Source organism: Eubalaena glacialis, chromosome 16, assembly GCF_028564815.1.
Source record: "Eubalaena glacialis isolate mEubGla1 chromosome 16, mEubGla1.1.hap2.+ XY, whole genome shotgun sequence".
Classification (NCBI taxonomy): Eukaryota; Metazoa; Chordata; class Mammalia; order Artiodactyla; family Balaenidae; genus Eubalaena; species Eubalaena glacialis.
In genome coordinates this window covers 39,077,028-39,092,137 of record NC_083731.1, presented here as the reverse complement: position 1 = coordinate 39,092,137, position 15,110 = coordinate 39,077,028, and positions in this window count along the sequence as shown.

Sequence of the window (15,110 nt, the reverse complement as noted above, 5' to 3'; positions counted from 1 at the left end):
TCACTGTATACCGGTCAGGAATCTTGCTCCAATAAAAGAACATAAAGATTTAAAAAAATAGAAAGTGAAAAAATTAATAATGCATATGCTGGGTTCAATGCCTGGTGAATAAATACATATTAACTATTCAAAGTATAATTTGGCCTAAAACAGAAAAGACTTATGTAACTCAATAATGTCTAAGAAGGTGGCCCATGTTGGCGACTTATCAAATATACCTGACTGGGGCTTTTGCCCCAGTTTTTGCCTCTAGATTTTCTAGTCAAATCACTTGCCTCTATCCCTTCCCTCTCAGGGACCACCACTGATCCTACTAGAAAAATCTAAAGCTTATGGATACTCTCCCATGTAAGAGGTAGCCCACTCAGACCTTGAGAACCACATGGGGACTTTTCACTCTTTGGTTTCATAGCCCCTCCATAATCTGGCCTGACCTGACTCTATCTTGTTTTCATTTCTTCTCAATGTCCAGAGCTCCACTAAATAGATCTTGTCATTCTAACAACTTTGACCACTTTCCCATCTGTTGTGGACTGAATGTTTGTGTCCTACCAAAATTCTGAATTCATATATTGAAACCCTAATACCAATTTTTCATTTTATAACATGTAGGTGATGAAGTACATTTCTGTGAAGAAAACTTTGTTCAATTATTCTTTTCCATGTTTTTAATATTAAATAGAGAATTACGAGACTGTTATGTGTGAAGTGTGTTATATATTACTAAATTTGGATTTAGAAAAATTTCTGCAATTTTTACTTGTCAAACTTTAACATTTTAAAAATCATTGGTAATGTGCTACTTGAAACAATGTTTTCACTACTTTTTTATTTTAATTTTCTGTAATTACAAATAATAAAAGCTAATAAAGATTTTTGACATATTTTCTATACAGACTTTAGACTGGTCTTTCCAGATCTTCTCACACAAAACTTTTATTAAAATTTTAATTGCAATTACATTGAACTTAAAAATTAGTTTAGAAATAATAGACATATTTATTATGATACCCACTTATTCAAGTTCTCATTCATCAAAGATTATATTTGCATGCCTAGAAGTGTCTACATATTTGTGCCTGTTTGCTCCTAGGGTGTATATTGCATATTTTATCCATGCATGACATCCCATTCCAGTTCTTGAAATTATCTGAAATATCTTACATAAATACTTTCAACAAGGATGAAATAAAATACGTTAAAATTAGGAATTATAAAAGTTATGTTTCAGTCTAAGAAACCAAATGTACAATGCTTCACGTGTCTTTATGAACATTTTTTTAACAAGGCTGTATAGTAGGGTCATTAAAGAATCAGGCCCTAGGTTATTCAGGTGAATTTAAACCCACCCCTATTACTCACTGTTCATAATTTTTAGCAAAATATTTAAATTCCGTAAGGCTTTTTCTAATCTGTTACATGGGAATAATAAAGGTCATTAGCCTGTTATTAAGTCATCTTAAGTCTTATAATGAAGACTAAATGAAATCAATAATGTAAAATGATAGAGAAGGAACAATCAATATAGTTTAGCTATTAATATTATTATTGGTTTATTTCTCTATTTCCCTTTATCTCTGCATTTTCTACAGGAATATGAGCCCCTATCTCTTCCTTCCTTAATGCCATTTGATAATTATAAAGCTCTTTACCCGCTGGAGTGAAGTGAAGCTAACTTCAGAATAGGCTTTTATGTCCTGACTCAGTCAAGGGACTATCCTTTAGATAAAACAAGTACAGTAAAGTCTCATACATTTGCTGGAGAGGGATTATAATTTACACTTTTTACTTGAAAATGCATAGAGAAAACTATAAGGAACTTGATTTAAAATGTTCAGAAGATTGAAATATATTAGTTTTCAGAGAAAACCTAAGTATTGCTATGGCTGAGGCCAGAGATTTTTTTTATTTCCAAAGCACAGCAACAGGTTTCTTAAAACTGCTTCCTAGATAGGATGACAATGGAAAAATCAATAAAAGTAATTCTAAAAGAACCACACAACATGTGTTTCAAGTACTTAGTTCCTGGCTGATATAACTTAATTCAGAGTAGTTTTGTCCTCTTTTCCACGCTGTTTCCAACATATTTTGGTTGAAGTCACTTCTAGATATTTTATGTGTATTTTTTTAAGTGCCAGTGAAACTAGAATGCATAAAGGGATGTTCTTGCCCTTGAGAAACTCACAATCTAGTAGAAAAGTCGGATCAGTGAAGAGGTCATCCCAACACAATGCCTTAAAAGCTGTCAGAGTTAATAACATTGTATGTGGCTCACAAAGTAGGAAGCAGCTTCTCTCCTGTGGTGCAAATGATAAGATTTCACAGAGGAGGTGACAACTGAACTAGGTCTTCAAAGATAAGTAAGAGCTTTTTAGGCAGAGGAAAAAGGTAGTCCTCTTGGCATATAGTGGCATTTTACTTAATCTTCTTGAAAAAAATACACATATGGCTTTCTTGGAACCTATAAGAATTACATGAAATCAGTGATATGACACAGATAATAGTTATAAAATTTGGCATGAATTGAAAATAGAGAAACAAGCTTAAGGTGTTGTATAGTTTAATTACATGTAATCAAAACAAACCCACATGAAGATTTCATTTGGATATAATCTTTAGATACTCAATATTAGCTAATATTTAAAAAACTTTTTACTGAAATAAAATATCCATATAGAAATATGCATATGTCATCATTCTACAACTTGATAAATTTTCACTACCTGAGCACACTGTGTAACAAGCAAATGTGCTTGTTACAGATCAAGAAACAGAAAATCATCAGCATTTCTGAAACACATCAGAAGCCCTTTCCATTATACCTTCAAGTCATTACGCAATTCCCCAAGGGTATCGTTATCCAGGATTCTAGCATAGGTTAGTTTCATATTTATTTTTTCACTTGATATAAAGGAAATCAGACAAGATATATATATATTCTTGTGTGTGGCTTCTTTCACTCAGCACTTGATTTGAAATTGATACATATTATTAAGTATAGAAAGTGATTGGTTTATTCTCATTGTTGTATAGTATTTCACTCTATAATTTATTCATCATTTTTACTTTCAATTGATATTTATGTAGCTTTAAGGTTGGGGCTACTCTGAATAGTGCTCCTATGAACATTTAGTACTTTTTTGTTAGTTGCCATATGAATGTGTTTCTGTTGAAAATATACTTAGGTGTGAATTGCCACACCATGAGTTGTGCATTTGGTCACATTAATTTGACCTTTTGCTTCAGGTTTAAGCTTAATTTGTGGAAATGAATATAGTTGGAGCTTGGACAGAAGATGGTCAGGAGATCAATACTGGTAGACACTTAACTCTCCATCTCTCCTTTCCTTGCTAAATGAAGTAACAATTTCTGTATATTGAATTATCTCCCAAGGGACTACTTAGCCTACACAAAACTAGTCTTCTGACTGGTCCATTTTATAAAATGCAGTTTACAATGTTAAATGCATCCCAAATGAGATAAACTAAATCTCTCCCCGCCCAATCTGCCAGTACACCAAAAACATGCTATTTATACAGATATAATAAATATGAAACCAGATGTTTAACTATATTCCAATGTGTATTAGGAAATAAATTGTGCAGAGAAACAAACATGAAATATTGTTGAACTTAAAATGACTGAGAAAATGGAGACCATATTGCTTTCTTGTAAATTATAATGAAGTGTTCTTTTAAAAATGAGATTATTTACTTGTACCCAGGACATATTTCTATAACTGAGCCCCAGAAGAGATTCAGCTTGTGCTTGTTTTTTAAAACGAGAAATATATGTTTAAAAAGAGAAATATAAGTTCCTATAGAGTAACTTCTATAGTCACATAATGTTTTATATAGCTACATTGGTAAGTAGCTAGCAAAGTGATGTAAAAGCAGATGAGAGGGAGGGGAAGGATAAGGCCAGATAAAATGAAAGGTGGGAAGATGGAGTAAACTGGAAAAGTGGCAGAGCCTTAGGAAAAAAAATGTACTGTTAGAATAATTATTACTCACCTACTACTTTAAAGATTGTGTAATGATGGATTTTATTAACAAATAAAAGCAACATCTGCTGGACAAAATCGCAAAATCATTTGGGGAAAAAAGACATTGCAGTAAATGGCTTGGACACAAAACAGCAAGGGATGCACTTTAAAAAAGAAGGATAAGGTGCAATGGGTGCAGAAGGATAGGAGGTAACAAGTAACACCCAGAGGTGGGAGGACGCCACTCAACAGTTTTTAAACATGTTTACAGAAACTTTGCAGGAAAGTGTGTGAAATGCTGATAGGAACCATGTCATGGACAGCGGAAAGTGACAATCTAAGGGAGAGTATTTCATCAATAGTCTACAGGAGAAGAAATCTTGGGTTTAGAGTAAGAAGAATGTTGTGAGCTTTAAAAATATTTCTAAGACTAAATTTGGAAATCTGTTTCAAAATGTAACCCTCCTTCTTGGTGGGTAGATTACATCTAAAACATGAAGCTAGAGGAGGAAACACTGAGGTGTCATGTTGACCATAACACAGTCATCTAAAATGGAACAAATTGATAACTTATCTGTAGTTTTTTAAAAGTATATGAAGTCAGTATTTCTAGGCCACCTATTTTCAAGATAAATTGATTAGAGGTTGAACAGGAAGATGATAATGATATGGAAGCAGCAGGAATTACGTGTCACAGTAATGAGGGAAGAAAATGAATTTTTATAATCACCAATTATTACATTAATGAGGAAATTAATCAAATATGGGAAACATAATTGGAAAACTAATGAGTGAGTATGATTGACTATATTACATGGGGAATAAGTTAAGGCACAGAATAGGAGGTTTTAATATGTTTAGTATTAGAATCTTATCCTGAATGGCAGCCTTCAAGAAGGTAAGACAGAAAAATGACATTTGCCAAGAACTAAATGTTGATTTTTTTTGGATAATTTCAGGGTTTATTACTGGTGGCCTAACATATACTGATACATGCCACAACTGGATGAGAACATAAGTTCTTTAAAGAAAGGGATGGTGAACCATTATGTCTAGGGTTTGTCACAATATCTGATACAAACTTGATCATCTTGCAAGAAATATAAGTCCACTGAGGCTAACTTAAGTAAAAATTTGTCATAAGGCCATGAGGGCATCTCAAAGAACCTAAGGGGCAGGACAAATATTTAATATTACTTTGCATTTAATAATATACTAGAACCAGGGCCTGACAAAATTTCAATGTTCTCTCTGTATCTGTCAACACTGTTTATCTACATTTATAACTAATTATTTTCTCTTCGCAGAACAGCTTTCTGTATCTCTCTAGTTTTTGTGATGAAACATACCTCTGCTGAGTGCTCCTGATTATCCATGTAACAGGAGCATTCAGCCCAGGAGAGATGAAGTACATCTTTTGCAATACCGACTTGAATTCCCAGGAAGGGGAATGAATAAATGTGATACAGCTGCCCAGTTCTGGACCAACCAACTGCAGCCAGGGGTGCAGCAACGGATGGGTGCAGCATGGTGCCTGCCCAAAGGACAGACATTTTCAGAAGGGATGACTGTTCTGAAATACCTACAGTGACCTACATTTCTCAGTGTGGATATGTTGAATGTATAAAAAGAAGGTCATATTTGGTTCTCCTTTAGTGACTCATGTATTTCTCCTGGTGTGACATTTTTAGTACTTGAGCTATTTTAAGAAAAAAATAATAATATAAGAGCCAAATTTATTTAGGATTAGAGGAGACCACTATTAATTTTCTTTTATTCTCAAACTATACTATTTGACTGAGAAGAATTAGATGATTATGTGTTCAAACCCCACCTCTTCCACTTATTAGTTTTACAGGCTTTAGATATGCCTTTTCCCTCATAAGACACATTTCCTCATCTGTAAAATGGAAATAATAATTAATAAGAATAAGTATCTCATAACATTGTTATGTAGATGAAGTAAGATATTTCCTGGAAATCTCCTAATATAGTGCCTACCATATGGCAAGCATGCAGCTTGTATTGTTATTACTTTTATTCTATTAGACAATTTTATTAGTTTTCTATTGGTGCTGTAGCAAATTACCACAAACATAGTGGCTTAAAAACAACACAAATTTGTTATCTTACAGCAGGTTAGAAATCTGAAATAGATTTCACTGAGTTCAAATCAAACTGTCAGCAGGGCTGCACTCTTTCTGAGGGCATTGGGAAGAATCTTGTTTCCTTGAATTTTCCAGCTTCTAGAGGTCAGCCACCTGTATTCCTTGACTCATGACCCCTTCCTCCATCATTAAAACCAGCAGTGTAACACCTTCACATTTCTTTCTCAGACTCTGACACTCCTGCCCTCCCATGACAAGGACTCTTGTGATTTAATCGGGCCCAACTGGATAACACAGAATGCTCTCCCCACCTAAGGTTCTTAATCACTTTTACTGAGTAAATCAGCTTATTCACAAGTTTTAAGATGAGGACATCCTTAGGGAGCCATTATTCTGTCTGCTACAACAATAATGTCCTTCTTGACAGTAAGTCCCTTTCTACAAAACTTACTCTATGAAGGTGTCATTTAGTTCTAAATCAGTTTTTGGTCTACAAGTTTATTTCCTAATTGAAGAGAATAACTGAAGAAAAAATACTAATAAAGTCAGTTTTATGAAGAAAAAAGTAATAGAATTATAGATGCTGGCATTTGACTATTATGAAAATATTTCTCATACATATATTCATGAGTATATTTTGATATTATGTTAATATATACAAAACAAGTTGTAGGGTGGTATACCATGTTGCAGAAAATATTGTTTTACCAAACAAAGTACTTCTCAATTACAATATGTTCTTTATAATCTATTGGTGTGTGGAATTAAATTACCAATGCCCTATATTACTTAAAGCAGATCAAATTAGTTGACCAGATATGAGCAATAAAAACTATTCTAGGCATATTGCCAACACACATTTTTTTAAAATTTCACTTAATTCTGTTAAAATACTTTTAGCTTGAAAAAGAGAGAGAGGGTATTTAGAAACTCCAGCTTATTAGTTCCAGAATTGTCTAGACCATATGAACAAGTCTGCAATCTCCAGTAATGTTTTTCCTTTCTGTCCTTTTACATGCCATGTAAAACAATTTTGCTCTTGAGTGAAGAAAACAGAGACTCTCTGGCTGGCCCTTTACAATTAAGGCGATTGCTGTTAGATGCGAAGCAAAATTTAAAAGCAAAGTTTTTATTTAAATTGATTAGTAAAAATGCATAGTTCTAAGATTAATTGTTAGTTTGGTATGACTTTTTTTCATTGTTTATGTTTTATGAGCTGATTCTAAATTTTCATTCAGATGCTGGATAAATCAATTATTACCCAAAGGATGGCTCCTACTGCAACACAAGTGTCTAGAATGTAATGTTTATTGGCCCTCTCAGGTGAGCCAAATTTTGACTGGCTTTAAAGTTTAAGCTTAAAGCTAGTTTGATTTGATTTAATCTTAGATTATTTGAAAGATCATTGATTTTTATGACTGTGACTTTTGTTTCCAATTTTGACAGTGTTTTGTGATGGCTTTTCCACAAAAGGCACTCCACGAAATAAAGTTGTGGTAAAAAAGCCTTGCTTGAAGGTTACCTGGCAATATCCACACATGACATTTACTTTAAAAGAATTCTGTGAGAAATAAACAGCCCTGCCAAAAGGAAAATAGCTCTTGAAAAAGGAAAAAAAAAAAAAAAAAACCTGCTATTGAAGATAAGCAAAAAGTATAATGAATGTTACAATGTCTGAAAATTACTGTTCCATTTATCAAAGTTTATATGGCAGATGAAGAGACCGTAGATTAAAAGAACCTACTTGTTTATATGCACAAAGATGCCAAATTTAGTCCCCATTTTCTTGTGCTAAAACTTGATTAAGCTGTCCTAGATATACTCCTTTCTGAAGGTTAGAAAGGCAAATAAATAGTGGGCTAAAGGGCTATGTTTGATGACCTGGACAGTTGCAATGTATGAATATACAATAACATATCATTTATTAAATTAACTCATAAAACACAAGAGCCCATTTTGATTAAGAAGCCAAAGAATAATATTTAACTAAGAATTTAATTTCTGAGTAGACAATTTAATCACCTAGTTGACAAATGATTCTAAATTATGCTTTATTAATAATTCAATTCCATTCACAATTTTTTGGCAGACATGGTGCTAAGCCCTGGGAATAAATTTGGAAAGGAGATTGAGCTTATCCCCTTCTACACGAACCAAAGTCCACTGAAGAAAATGAACAACAAACAATTAATTTCAAATATAATGATTGTTAATGAAAGCAATAAAAAAGGGGTGCTATGGGACCATATGGCAAAACAATCTAACTTATTATTTTTAATGCATCCCCACTTAAATTCTTCAGCATGATCTCCCACCATTCCTGAAAGCAGTAAGATGGTAAATGCTTCCTTTTATTTTTCATTCCTTTCTTCCTCCTCTCCTTTTTCCTCCATCGTTTTTTTTAATGTATCCTCCTCCCCTTACATAAATATCTAAGCAAGTGCTCACCTTTCTCTGCTAGAAATGGGCACGTAGCAGTGAACACAGAGACACAACTCTGCCTTCATAAGGTTTAAAATAAACCAGGTTATACAAATATTGAATAAAAAAACTGAGTAACTAATTAGTTAATTGCTACTAATAACTTATTTGAACGAGAAGTGCAAATTGTTATAAGAGAAGAACCTAATTAGTCTGCGGGTGGTATCTGAGAGATTGTTTTGAGATGACACTTAAATTGAGATTTTTAAAGAATAGAAAAATATGTTCTCCAGACAGGTGGAATGACAGCATATGTGAAGTCCTGCACACGTTAAAGTCGGAAGAACTGACAAAGCCTGTTGCATATGGAGCTAAAAATCGTTTGGATCAAGAAGAGTAAAGAGAGAGGCTTCAGAGATACACAACCTTTTTAGAGATAAGAACACTAAACATTAAAGAACCAATTTAATAGAGTATTTTATCATGTGGTAATAAATGATATGGCTGGAGATGGAGTCATGAGTTTGATCACAGAGAATGTGGTGGATGGGATATTAACATTACACCTCTCTCGCATGCTGAAGCAACCAGGCATTTGGGATCATGGCTCTTCTCCAGACAGAAATCTTTTTAAATACAAATTTCATCACCTTTGCCAGTGAATGAATCAAGATCGCTGACCAAAGCCAATCACTGCATAGTTTTTCCTGATAATAAAGAATGCACATAGGACCCATAGACATGGAAGGGAGGTTTCAAGGCTTTCTCTTCCTCTGGACTTTTCATGTGCAGCGATGGAGCCTAGAACTGATGAAACCATCACACAGAGAATGCCAAACCAAGAAAACTGCAATGAAATGGAATTGGAGAAATATAATTATATCAGTTTAATCAATTTTGATGCCCACAATACCTTTGGACTTCCAGGTGTGTGGTCCAATACTTTTTTTTTTTAAAGGAATGGGTTGGATTTGAGGCTGATGCTTTTTTTTTTAAATTTATTTATTTTATTTTTATTTTTGACTGTGTTGGGTCTTCATTTCTGTGCGAGGGCTTTCTCTAGTTGTAGCAAGCAGGGGTCACTCCTCATCGCGGTGCGCGGGCCTCTCATGATCGCGGCCTCTCTTGTTGCGGAGCATAGGCTCCAGACGCACAGGCTCAGTAGTTGTGGCTCACGGGCCCAGCCGCTCTGTGGCATGTGGGATCTTCCCAGACCAGGGCTCGAACCCGTGTCCCCTGCATTGGCAGGCAGATTCTCAACCACTGCGCCACCAGGGAAGCCCGGTCCAATACTTTTTTTCCCCATTCGTAGTAAAGAAACTGGAGATAGCATGAATAAAATGATGCTTTAGGAGGCTGATTTGGTGATAGTAAGCAAGAAAATGCTGGGGTTCTTTTTGCCTGTGGATATAGCTTTGGTAGGCTTTTTTGATCTGTAAAACAATATGAAAATGTTATTTAATCTCTTTAAATATATTTTAGTAGTGTTTAGTTTATTTAGGCAATTTCTCATAAGGGAGTATAGTTTTGGTAGAAATATCAAAGATAAATATCTGTTAATCCTTGATTGAAAGACAATAATTCAATTGTGCTAGTTTATCATAGGCTGATAGTTAAATAGAATATAATCATGTGTTACTAAATCACATGAAATTGTGTGTGTGTGTGTGTGTGTGTGTTTGTGTGTGTGTTTCATACCCACTAGGGCACCTCAAGGTAAGAACCTCTGCTCATTTATTTTTGTGACTTCTTAAAAATAACAGACATAGAAATCAATGGAATAGAAGAGAGAGCCCAGAAATAAATGCACACAATATACAGTCAATCTTTGACAAGGGCACCAAGAATACAGTGAGGAAAGAATAGTCTCTTCAATAAATGGTATTGGAAAAAGTAGATATCCACATGCAAAATAATGAAATTGGATGTTTATCTCACACCATACACAAAAATCAAATTAAAATGGATTAAAGACCTAAATGTAAGACTTAAAACTATAAAACTCCTAGGAGAAATATAGGGAAAAAAACCTTCACTTTGGTTTTGGCAATAATTTATTGGATAAGATATAAAAAGTACAGGCAACAAAAGCAAAAATAGGAAGTGGCATTATATCAAACTAAAAACTTCTACACAGCAAAGGAGACAATCAACAAAATGAAAAGATAAGCTCTGAAATGAAATGACATATTTGCAATCTCATATCTGATAATGGATTAATATACAAAATATTTAAGGAACTTCTACAACTTAGTAACAAAAAATATTAATAACCAAATAAAAAACAAAGGAACTGAATAGACATTTCTCCAAAGAAGACATACAAGTGGACAATAGGTACATATGAAGTTGCTCATCACCACTAATCATTAAAGAAATACAAATCAAAACCACAATGAGACATCACCTCAAAGCTGTTAGGATGGGTATTACAAAAAACACAGATAACAAGTGTTGGCAAGGATATGGAGAAAAGAGAATCCTAGTACACAGTTGGTGGGAATGTAAATTGATGCAACCCCTATGGAAAACAGTATGAAGCTTTCTCAAAAAATTAAAAAGAGAACTACCATATGATTCAGCAATCTTACTTCTAGGTATATATGCAGAGGAATTGAATTAGGTTTTCTAAGAGATATCTGACCTCCTATGTTCATTGCAGGATTATTCACAATAACCAAAAAACGGAAGCAAACTAAATGCCCAACAGTGAATGAGTGGATGAGGAAAATATGGTATACCCATACAATGGAATATTATTCAGCCTTTAAAATGAAGGAAATCTTGTCATTTGTGATATGGATGAACCTGGAAATCATTGTGCTAAGTGAAATAAGCCAGATACAGGAGACAAATACTACATGATACCAATTATATGATGAATCTAAAATAGTAAAACTCATAAAAGCAGAGAGTGGAATGGCAGGTGCCAGGGACTGAGGAGAGGGGGAAATAAAGAGGTATTAGTCAAAGGGAATAAAGTTTCCATTATATGAGACAAATAAGTCCTAGAGATTTATGGTATGGCATTTGCCTATAGTTAACAATACTGTATTGTTTACTTAAAAACATGCTAATAAGGTAGATATTATGCTAAGGGTACTTGTCGTAATCATCATCAACATCATCATATAAGAGGATGAGAAGAAACATTTTTAGGTGATGGTTAGATTTATGGCATAGATTGTGGGGCTTATTTCACGGGTGTATACTTATCTTCAAACATATCAAGTTGTATACAGTAAATATATACAGCATTTTGTGTGTCAAAATTTTTTTTCTCTTATTTATTCTTCAGCTTCCCTAACTAATGCCTCACAACTTCGTTGCTAATCTGTGCTCCTTGAATCAAACTAATATTTTTAGTTCCTTTTACTCATTTCTGGTAATCTTTTATATTTCCACTCTTTTCCCAGGAAACTTGATTTAAATTGTAATCAGCATTAAATTTATTCATTAAAATTCAACATCTTCCCAGACATTATGAATCTATTATGATCACTAACTATCTACATTTCATAGGTATCTCAGTTTTCACAAACCCAAAACAATTTTTGATATTTGAACCTAAACATCATCCAGGCTTCTCTGTTTCAGTTATACTGCTGGCTTTAATGATAACAACTAAAGATACATGCACACGCATGCATTCATTCTCCTTACTGCATGGTTCTGAAATGTATGAATTTCAGTTACCATGATATACTAACTCTGAGTAATTTTGTAAAGTACAAATTTTGCTGCTAGTTTAGTCCACAAATTGTTATAATAGTTTTTTTTTTTAATTTTTATTTATTTATTTATTTATTTTTGGCTGTGTTGGGTCTTCGTTGATGTGCGTGGGCTTTCTCTAGTTGTGGCGAGCGGGGGCTACTCTTCTTTGTGGTGTGCGGGCTTCTCACTGCAGTGGCTTCTCTTGTTGTGGAGCATGGGCTCTAGGTGCACAGGCTTCAGTAGTTGTGGTGCACGAGCTTAGTTGCTCCGCGGCATGTGGGATCTTCCCAGACCAGGAATTGAACCTCTGTCCCCTGAATTGACAGGCAGATTCTTATCCACTGCGCCAGCAGGGAAGCCCAACACAAATTGTTATATAAATAACAGAAGGGCATCATGACCGGTGACAAATCAGGTATCCCTTGTCAAAGTCTGACAGCGGGTGGTCACTTCACATTTGTTATTCAGTTCACACACAGGCAGCAAAGCAGGTAACTGTGTACCCTCCTTGTCTCCTACTGATAAACCCATTTGTTATTATTTTAAAAATCAGATGATGGAAAGAGGATATTGCTAAATGAAAAATGACAACACTGAAAGTGATATTTGAATATAATGTAATTGAAATTACAGAAGAGTTAGCTGACCATAGAGATGTTGGCATTACCACTGTTTGAGAGACTCCAGATGTGCAGCCAGAGGAAGTTAGTGAAGGTGAGATTACTGACAGAAATGAGGAAAGAAATTGTGATGAAACGGATGAAAATGTCCCAGAAGAACTTAGGTGCCATCAAACAAACTTCACATTAGAGACATTCTTGGAGATAATTCATGACAATGTAAGTGAAAAGGATCAAATGGTAGATGTCCATCCAAACGTTGAAGGGAGTATGATAATTTAACAATACGTAAAAAAGATGCTTATTAAGTGTCATAAGTTATACAATGAGAATAAAGCAAGCACTAATCAAACTATTATTCAGTTTCCTTTAACAAATTTTTTAGAGCAAATAATATTTGAGATTCCATAGGATTGTTTCATTTCTCTCTGCTCTGTTTTATTTTTTAATACAATTTTAAAACTTACTTCCATTTACAGTTATTGCAAAATATTGGCTATATTTCCTGTGTTGTACAATACATCCTTGAGCCTACCTTACACCCAGTAGTTTGTGTCTTCCACTCCTCCACCTCTATATTGTCCCTCACCCCCTCTCCCCACTGCTAATCACTAGTTTGTTGTCTATATCTGTGAGTCTGCTTCTTGTTCTTATATTCACTAGTTTGTTGTATTTTTTTAGATACTGCATGCAAGTGATATCATCCATTGCTTTTCATTCTCTGTCTTATTTCACTTAGCATAATACCCTCTAAGCCCATACATGTTGCTGCAAATGGAAAAATTTAATTCTTTTTTATGGCTGAATAGTATTCCATTGTGTGTGTGTGTGTGTGTGTGTGTGTGTGTGTGTGTGTGTGTATCACATCTTCTTTATCCATTCATCTGTTGATGGACACTTAGGTTGCTTCCATATCATGGCAATTGTAAATAATGTTGCTATGAACACTGGGGTGCATGTATCTTTTCAAATTAGTGTTTTTGGTTTTTTCAGATATGTACCCAGGAGTGGAATTGCTGGGTCATATGGTAGTTCTATTTTCAGTTTTTTGAGAAACCTCTATACTGTTTTCCACAGTGGCTGCACCACTTTACATTCCCGACAACCAGTGTACAAGGGTCCCCTTTTCTCCACATCCTCGCCAACATATGTTATTTATGTTCTTTTTGATGATAGCCATTCTGACAGGTGTGAGGTGATATCTCATGGTGAGTTTGGTCTGCATTTTCCTGGCGATTAGCAATATTGAGCATCTTTTCATGTGCCTATTGGCCATCTGCATTTCCTCTTTGGAAAAATCTCTATTCAATTCTTCTACCCATTTTTTAATTGTGATGTTTGGTTTTTTGATGTTGAGTTGTATGACATTAATTTTCAGTGTTTCTCAGGTCCTTTCTCTCTCTCTTCTCCTACTGGGACCCCTATAATGCGAATGTTGGTGTGTTTAATGTTGTCCCAGAGGTCTAACGTTTTAAATTACTAAACATACATTAATTTTGCTATTTTTAAATTTCCGAATACATTTGTAACTGACAGCATGAGAGTTTTTTGTGACGTTTTTAAATGTCATGGGAGAATAATAATTTTTCCCATTGATTATTAAGATTACTCAGTACAGTTTCAACTTGCATGACCACTTTTGGGGTCCTGCACTGCTATGCAAAGCAAGGAATGCAACATATATTATCAATCCATTATTTTCCATTTTTGTTTTAGCCCCCTAATCTAAGCCATCATCAACTCTCAATTTGATAAATCTAAAGATCTCCACACACTCCTTCTTCCTTTCTCAGTTCCAACCCATCCTCCACAGGGTAGCCAGATTGAGCTTTGACCAAATTAAATCAGTTGATACCACATTTATAACACTGAGACTAAAACCATGCCCCTCTTCATAATTCCCTTCACTTACAATGTCAATAGGATGCCCCACAAAATTGGCATAGCACCAAACTTCTTCCCACATTCCTCATTTCCACCAACAGGGGTCAAAAGTTCATACACATTAGAGTAAGACCACCCCTCCACCCATGAGTGTCCAAAGAGAACCCCAAGCACTGAGACTAAAACCATGCATCTTCAGGATTCCCACCTCCACTGACGTAAATCAGGAGAGAACCTCAGACTTTTCATATTTTCTGACACTCAGTCTTGCCACCTTTATCTGCCTTGAGTTCACTAGGATTTATTTTTTAATTTGTCCACAAATGAAACTGCTGGCTTGGGAGTCATCCTACATCTCCTAGAATCTCATCCCTTCTC